Source organism: Coregonus clupeaformis, unplaced genomic scaffold (assembly GCF_020615455.1).
Source record: "Coregonus clupeaformis isolate EN_2021a unplaced genomic scaffold, ASM2061545v1 scaf1790, whole genome shotgun sequence".
In the NCBI taxonomy this organism is placed as follows: Eukaryota; Metazoa; Chordata; class Actinopteri; order Salmoniformes; family Salmonidae; genus Coregonus; species Coregonus clupeaformis.
In genome coordinates this window covers 5,001-12,500 of record NW_025535244.1, presented here as the reverse complement: position 1 = coordinate 12,500, position 7,500 = coordinate 5,001, and positions in this window count along the sequence as shown.

Genomic DNA, 7,500 nt, shown 5'->3' with positions numbered 1-7,500 from the left:
ACAAAATATATAGAGCACTGCACACACTACAATTACTTAGGTTTAAAAATAAGCTCAACTGGACACCTTAATGAAGCAGTGAATGAACTGAGAGAGAAAGCACGCAGGGCATTCTACGCAATTAAAAAGCAAATTCAAATTGAAATACCTATAAAAATTTGGCTAAAACTAATTGAATATGTCATTGAACCAATTGCACTTTATGGCAGCGAGGTGTGGGGCCCACTTGCAAAACAAGATTTCATCAAATGGGACAAACATCCCATTGAAACCCTGCACGCAGAGTTCTGTAAGATTCTCCTACATGTCCAGAGGAAAGCTACAAACAATGCATGCAGGGCAGAATTAGGCAAATATCCACTAATAATAAAAACTCAAAAAAGAGCAATTAAGTTTTGGAAACATCTAAAATACAGTGACCCCCTCTCATATCATTACCAAGCCCTGCAATACCAAGAGATGAACAAAGAAAAGAGTCCCCTCATCCAGCTGGTCCTGGGGCTGAGTTCACAAACCTGTTCTACTAACACACTGAAGCCTCAGGACCAGAACATCCAATCAATCAGGATAAACCAAATTACAACACAGTCAAAACAAAACTATATTGCTTATTGGGAAACACAAGCACAAGCACAGAGCAAAATGCAGTACTATCTGGCCCTAAATCGACAGTACACCGTGGCTAAATATTTGACCATGGTTACTGATCAAAACTTTAGAAAAACCTTGACAAAGTACAGGCTCAGTGAGCACAGCCTTGCCATTGAGAAGGGTAGACACAGGAAAACCTGGCTCCCTGTAGAGGAAAGGCTGTGCAACCACTGCACAATAGCAGAACCTGAGACGGAGCTGCATTTCCTGACAAAATGTCAAAAATATAAAACAATTAGAGAGTGTCATTTCCCCAAATTTGAAACTCTTATTCAAGGTTTCAAAGACCTCTCTGATGAGGATAGGCTACCCGTCCTGTTGGGGGAGGACGCAGAGAGCTGTGGGTTGGCAGCGCACTACATTGCTGCCTGCCATAAGTTGAGGGACAGTGTCTGACAGACCAATCAACCTGCACATGTCCTTTACTGTATATTTATTGTTATTGTTGAATGTATGGTTATTTTGACCCTTGGTTATTGTTGTTACTGTTGTCCCGTTGACAATTTTGATTCTCTTTTTTACATTGTAAACAAGCTTTGGCAATATGTACATTGTTACGTCATGCCAATAAAGCAAATTGAATTGAATTGAATTGAATTGAGAGAGAGAGGGAGAAAGAAAGAGAGAGAAAGAAAGACAGAGAGAGAGAGAGAGAGAGAGGGAGAAAGAGAGAGAGAGAGAGAGAGAGAGAGAGAGAGAGAGAGAGAGAGAGAGAGAGAGAGAGAGGAGAGAGAGAGAGAGAGAGAGAGAGAGAGAGAGAGAGAGAGAGAGAGAGAGAGAGAGAGAGAGAGAGAGAGAGAGAGAGAGAGAGAGAGAGAATCCCAAGACAGCAGTGTGTGTCTGTATGTTTGTTCATGTGCATGTGTGTGCTCGCATGTGAGTGTGTGTGTGTACGTGTATGTTTGTGTCTGTGTGTGTGTAGGGTGTCCTCAGCAGGCTTTAGGGTCAGAACTCATCAATCCTCTCTGAGGTCATCATGTTCTGGCCTTGTGTGTATGCATGTGTGTCTGTGTGTGTGTGTGTGTGTGTGTACGTGCATGTGCGTGTGCATGTGCATGTGTGTATGTATGAGAGAGAATCCCTAGACAGCAGTGTGTGTGTCTGTATGTTTGTTAATGTGCATCTGTGTGCTCGCATGTGTATATGTGTGTGTGTGTGTGCATGTATGTGAGTGTGTGTGTGCGTGTGTGTGTGTTTGTGTGTGTGTACATGTGTGTGTGTGTGTGTGTGTGTGTGTGTGTGTGCATGTATGTGAGTGTGTGTGTGCGTGTGTGTGTGTTTGTGTGTGTACATGTGTGTGTGTGTGTGTGTGTGTGTGTGTGTGTGTGTGTGTGTGTGTGTGTGTGTGTGTGTGTGTGTGTGTGTGTGTGTGTGTGTGTACGTGAGTGTGTGTGTGTCTGTGTGTGTGTGTGTGTGCCCTTGCTGAAGCACCAGCCCGGGAGGTAGGTGTGAGTGGTAGTGTCTGTGTTCTATGTTTCAATCTCTAACTCCAGGCTGTTGGAAACAATCTTGTGTTATAAGTTTGTGTTTTTAACTCTAGGCTGTGATGGGAGTGTGTTTCACTTAACGGTAGTGTGTGTGTGTGTGTGTGTGTGTGTGCAGTGTTAACGGCTGTAATCATATTTACATGATTAATTTCCTCCTCTGGTTCGCTAATCCACAGCGACGGCCAGCTCATTTGCATGTTCCCTCTTCCTGTAATTATAAGCGGATTGGCTATATCAGACTGAATGCATTTTCCACCTTTTATATAACAGCACACACACACACTGGTCATTTGTAGGTTGTGTCAGTGTGGTTTATGGCCAGTGCATCCAGACAGGATTAAAATGTCCATGTTGTTTTTCCTCTCTTTCTTTCTGTCGGTTCGCCTAAAGCTCTCTCCCGCTCTTTTCTCTCTTTCTCTACATCTCTGCTTTTCCTCTCTCTGTATTCTCTCTGTTTAATCTAATGTCCTCTCCAGGTTTCCAGAGGGTAGGTCAAAAATATCATGTCTTGCTCTGTCATAGTGAACATTTGGATTCCAGCCATGTTGCACAAGATTGACTTCGAAATTGGACGTCCATCCATGTCCCGAGGACGTAGTGAGACGCCTTCAAAACCCGCCACTATGGGCCAACATTCAACTCCGGCTCTGAGGGTTGCATGTTCAATCCCAATGATAGGAACTCATTATAATATTGGGGTGTTAACCCTCTCCCAATCCTTAACCCATAATTTAACCATTCGGAATGAATGAAGGACAATGAGCAGCAGGAGAAGCAAGACATTTTGAAATTTGATGTTTGGAGAAACAAGGATAAACATCAGAATCTGAAGTCAAATTGGTAAAACCGTGAGATCTTGTTGTGGATTCATGTACCCAACAAAGCAATGATAGCCATCTGAATTAAACTCAACTCCAGAACCATTCAAACATGCATTTTCACTGCACTCCAAGGTCGTCTTTGATTTATCCCTAGAATCACTGTTACCAGTTGTTAATCTCTCTTTCCCTCCCCTCTCTCACCTCTATTTCCCTCCCCTCTCTCCCCTCTCTTTCCCTCCCCTCTCTCCCCTCTCTTTCCCTCCCCTCTCTCCCCTCTCTTCCCCTCCCCTCTCTCCCCTCTCTTCCCCTCCCCCTCTCTCCTCTGTTTCCCTCCCCTCTCTCCCCTCTCTTTCCCTCCCCTCTCTCCCCTCTCTTTCCCTCCCCTCTCTCCCCTCTCTTTCCCTCCCCTCTCTCCCCTCGCTTCCCCTCCCCTCTCTCTCCTCTCTTTCCCTCCACTCTCTCCTCTCTTTCCCTCCCCTCTCTCTCCTCTCTTTCCCTCCACTCTCTCCCCTCTCTTTCCCTCCCTCCCCTCTCTCTACTCTCTTTCCCTCCCCTCTCTCCTCTATTTCCCTCCCCTCTCTCCCCTCTCTTTCCCTCCCTCCCCTCTCTCACCTCTCTTTCCCTCCCCTCTCTCCTCTCTTTCCCTCCCCTCTCTCCCCTCTCTTTCCCTCCCCTCTCTCTCCTCTCTTTCCCTCCCCTCTCTCCCCTCTCTTTCCCTCCCCTCTCCCCTCTCTTTCCCTCCCCTCTCTCCCCTCTCTTTCCCTCCCTCCCCTCTCTCACCTCTCTTTCCCTCCCCTCTCTTTCCCTCCCTCCCCTCTCTCTCCTCTCTCTCCTCTCTTTCCCTCCCCTCTCTCACCTCTCAATTCAATTCTATTCAAAGGGCTTTATTGGCATGGGAAACATACAGTGCATTCAGAAAGTATTCAGACCCCTTGACTTTTTCCACATTTTGTTACTTTACAGCCTTATTCTAAAATGCATTAAATTCATGTTTCCTCATCAATCTACACACAATACTCTATAATGACAAAGTGAAAACAGGTTTTTAGACATTTTTGCAAATTTATAAAAAAAATAAAAAACAGAGATACCTTATTTACATGAGAATTCAGACCCTTTGCTATGAGACTCGAAATTGAGCTCAGGTGCACCCTGTTTCCATTGATCATCCTTGAGATGTTTTTACAACTTCATTGGAGTCCACCTGTGGTAAATTCAGTTGATTGGACATGATTTGGAAAGGCACACACCTGTCTATATAAGGTCCCACAGTTGACAGTGCATGTCAGAGCAAAAACCGAGCCATGAGGACAAAGGAATTGTTCGTAGAGCTCCGAGACAGGATTGTGTCGAGGCACAGATTTGGGGAAGGGTACAAAAAAATGTTTGCAGCATTGAAAAAATTTACAGTAAACATTTACAATGGTGTTTATTCTTCACTGGTTGCCCTTTTCTTGTGGCAACAGGTCACGAATCTTGCTGCTGTGATTGCACACTGTGGTATTTCACCCAATAGATATGGGAGTTTATCAAAATTGGATTTGTTTTCTAATTCTTTGTGGGTCTGTGTAATCTGAGGGAAGTATGTGTCTCTAATATGGTCATACATTTGGCAGGAGGTTAGGAAGTGCAGCTCAGTTTCCACCTCATTTTGTGGGCAGTGTGCACATAGCCAAGTCTGACTACCGTGGCCTCTCTCAATAGCTATGCTCACTGAGTCTGTACATACACTACCGGTCAAAAGTTTTAGAACACCTGCTCATTCAAGGGTTTTCTTAATTTTTTACTATTTTCTACATTGTAGAATAATAGTGAAGACATCAAAACTATGAAATAACACATATGGAATCATGTAGTAACCAAAAAAGTGTTAAACAAAAAATATATTTTATATTTGAGATTCTTCAAATAGCCACCCTTTGCCTTGATGACAACTTTGCACACTCTTGCCACGGTGTACTCTCTGTTTAGGGCCAAATAGCATTCCAGTTTGCTCCGTTTTTTTGGTAAATTATTTCCATTGTGTCAAGTATTTTATTTTATTTTGCTCATGATTTGGTTGGGTCTAATTTGGGGCTCTGTGGGGTCTGTTTGTGTTTGTGAACAAAGCCCCAGGACCAGCTTGATTAGGGGACTTTTCTCTAGGTTAATCTCTCTGTAGGTGATGGCTTTGTTATGGAAGGTTTGGGAATCGCTTCCTTTTAGGTGGTTGTAGAATTTAACGTCTCTTTTCTGGATTTGGATAATTAACGTTGTACACGGAGGATGTTTTTGCAGTCTCAATTTGGTGTTGGTCCCATTTTGTGAATTCTTGGTTGGTGAGCAGACCCCAGACCTCACAACCATAAAGGGTAATGGGTTCTATAACTGATTCAAGTATTTTTAGACAGATCCTAATTGGTATGTCAAATGTTATGTTCCTTTTGATGGCATAGAAGGCCCTTCTTGCCTTGTCTCTCAAATCGTTCACCGCTTTGTGGAAGTTACTTGTAGTGCTGATGTTTAGTCCGAGGTAGGTATAGTTTTTGGTGTGCTCTAACGCAACGGTGTCTAGATGGAATTTATATATGTGGTCCTGGCAATTGGACCTTTTTTGGAACACCATTATTTTTTTTATCTTACTGAGATTGACTGTCAGGGCCCAGGTCTGACAGAATATGTGCAGAAGATCTAGGTGCTGCTGTAGGCCCTCCTTGGTTGGGGACAGAAGCACCAGATCATCAGCAAACAGTAGACATTTAACTTCAGATTCTAGTTGGGTGAGGCCGGGTGCTGCAAACTGTTCTAGTGCCCTTGCCAATTCGTTGATATATATATTGAAGAGGGTGGGGCTCAAGCTGCATCTCTGACTCACCCCAAGGCCCTGTGGAAAGAAATGTGTGTTTTTTTTTGCCAATTTTAACCGCACACTTGTTTGTGTACATGGATTTTATAATGTTGTGTTTTTCACCCAACACGGCTTTCCATCAATTTGTATAGCAGACCCTCATGCCAAATGATTTGAAATCAACAAATCATGAGAAGACTTTGCCTTTGTTTTGGTTTGTTTGTTTGTCAATTAGGGTGTGCAGGGTGAATACGTGGTCTGTCATACGGTAATTTGGTAAAAAGCCAATTTTACATTTGCTCAGCACATTGTTTTCACTGAATAAATGGACATGTCTGCTGTTAATGATAATGCAGTGGATTTTCCCAAGGTTGCTGTTGACGCATATCCCATGGTAGTTATTGGGGTCAAATTTGTCTCCACTTTTATGGATTGGGTTGATCAGTTGTGGGGAAGATGCCAGAGCTGAGGATGATGTTAAAGAGTTTAAGTATAGCCAATTGGAATTTGTGGTCTGTATATTTTATCATTTCATTTAGGATACCATCAACACCACAGGCCTTTTTGGGTTGGAGGGTTTGTTTGGTCTTGTAGTTAATTCAATGTAATTGGAGAATCCAGTTGGTTCTGGTAGTCTTTAATAGCTGATTCTATGATTTGCAATTGATCATGTATGTGTTTTTGCTGTTTGTTCTTTGTTATAGAGCCAAAAATATTGGAGAAGTGGTTTATCCATACATCTCCGTTTTGGATAGATAACTCTTTGTGTTGTTGTTTGTTTAGTGAGTTCCAATTTTCCCAGAAGTGGTTAGATTCTATGGATTCTTCAATTACATTGAGCTGATTTCTGACGTGCTGTAACTTCTTTTTCCCTAGTGTATTTCTGTATTGTTTTAGTGATTCACCATAGTGAAGGTGTAACCAGTGTGAAATGGCTAGCTAGTTAGCGGTGCGCGCTAGTAGCGTTTCAATCAGTGACGTCACTCGCTCTGAGACCTTGAAGTAGTTGTTTCCCTTGCTCTGCAAGCGCCGTGGCTTTTGTGGAGTGATAGGTAACGATGCTTCGAGGGTGACTATTGTCAATGTGTGCAGAGGGTCCCTGGTTCAAGCCCAAGTAGGAGCGAGGAGAGGGACGGAAGCAGAACTGTTACATTGATGCTGTTGACCCGAATCACTGGTTGCTGTGGAAAAGGAGGATGTCAAAGGGGGGTGAGTGTAACCGGTGTGAAATGGCTAGCTAGTTAACGGTGCACGCTAGTACCGTTTCAATTGGTGACGTCACTCCCTCTGAGACCTTGAAGTAGTTGTTTCCCTTGCTCTACAAGGACCGCAGATTTTGTGGAGCGACGGGTAACGGTGCTTCGAGGGTGACTGTTGTCGATGTGTGCAGAGGGTCCCTGGTTCAAGCCCAGGTAGGGGCGAGGAGAGGGACGGAAGCAACACTGTTACAAAGGCATAGGCTCAGGTTTTCAGTGTCTCTATGTTTTTGGTTGGATAGGTTTCTCAATTTCTTTCTTAGGTTTTTGCATTCTTCATCAAACCAATTGTCATTGTTTTACATTTTCTTAGGTTGTCTGCTTGACATTTTTAGATTTGATAGGGAAGCTGAAAGGTCAAATATACTGTTTAGGCTTTCTACTGCTAAGTTTACACCTTCACTATTACAGTTAAATGTTTTGTCCAGGAAGTTGTCTAAAAGGGATTGAATTTGTTG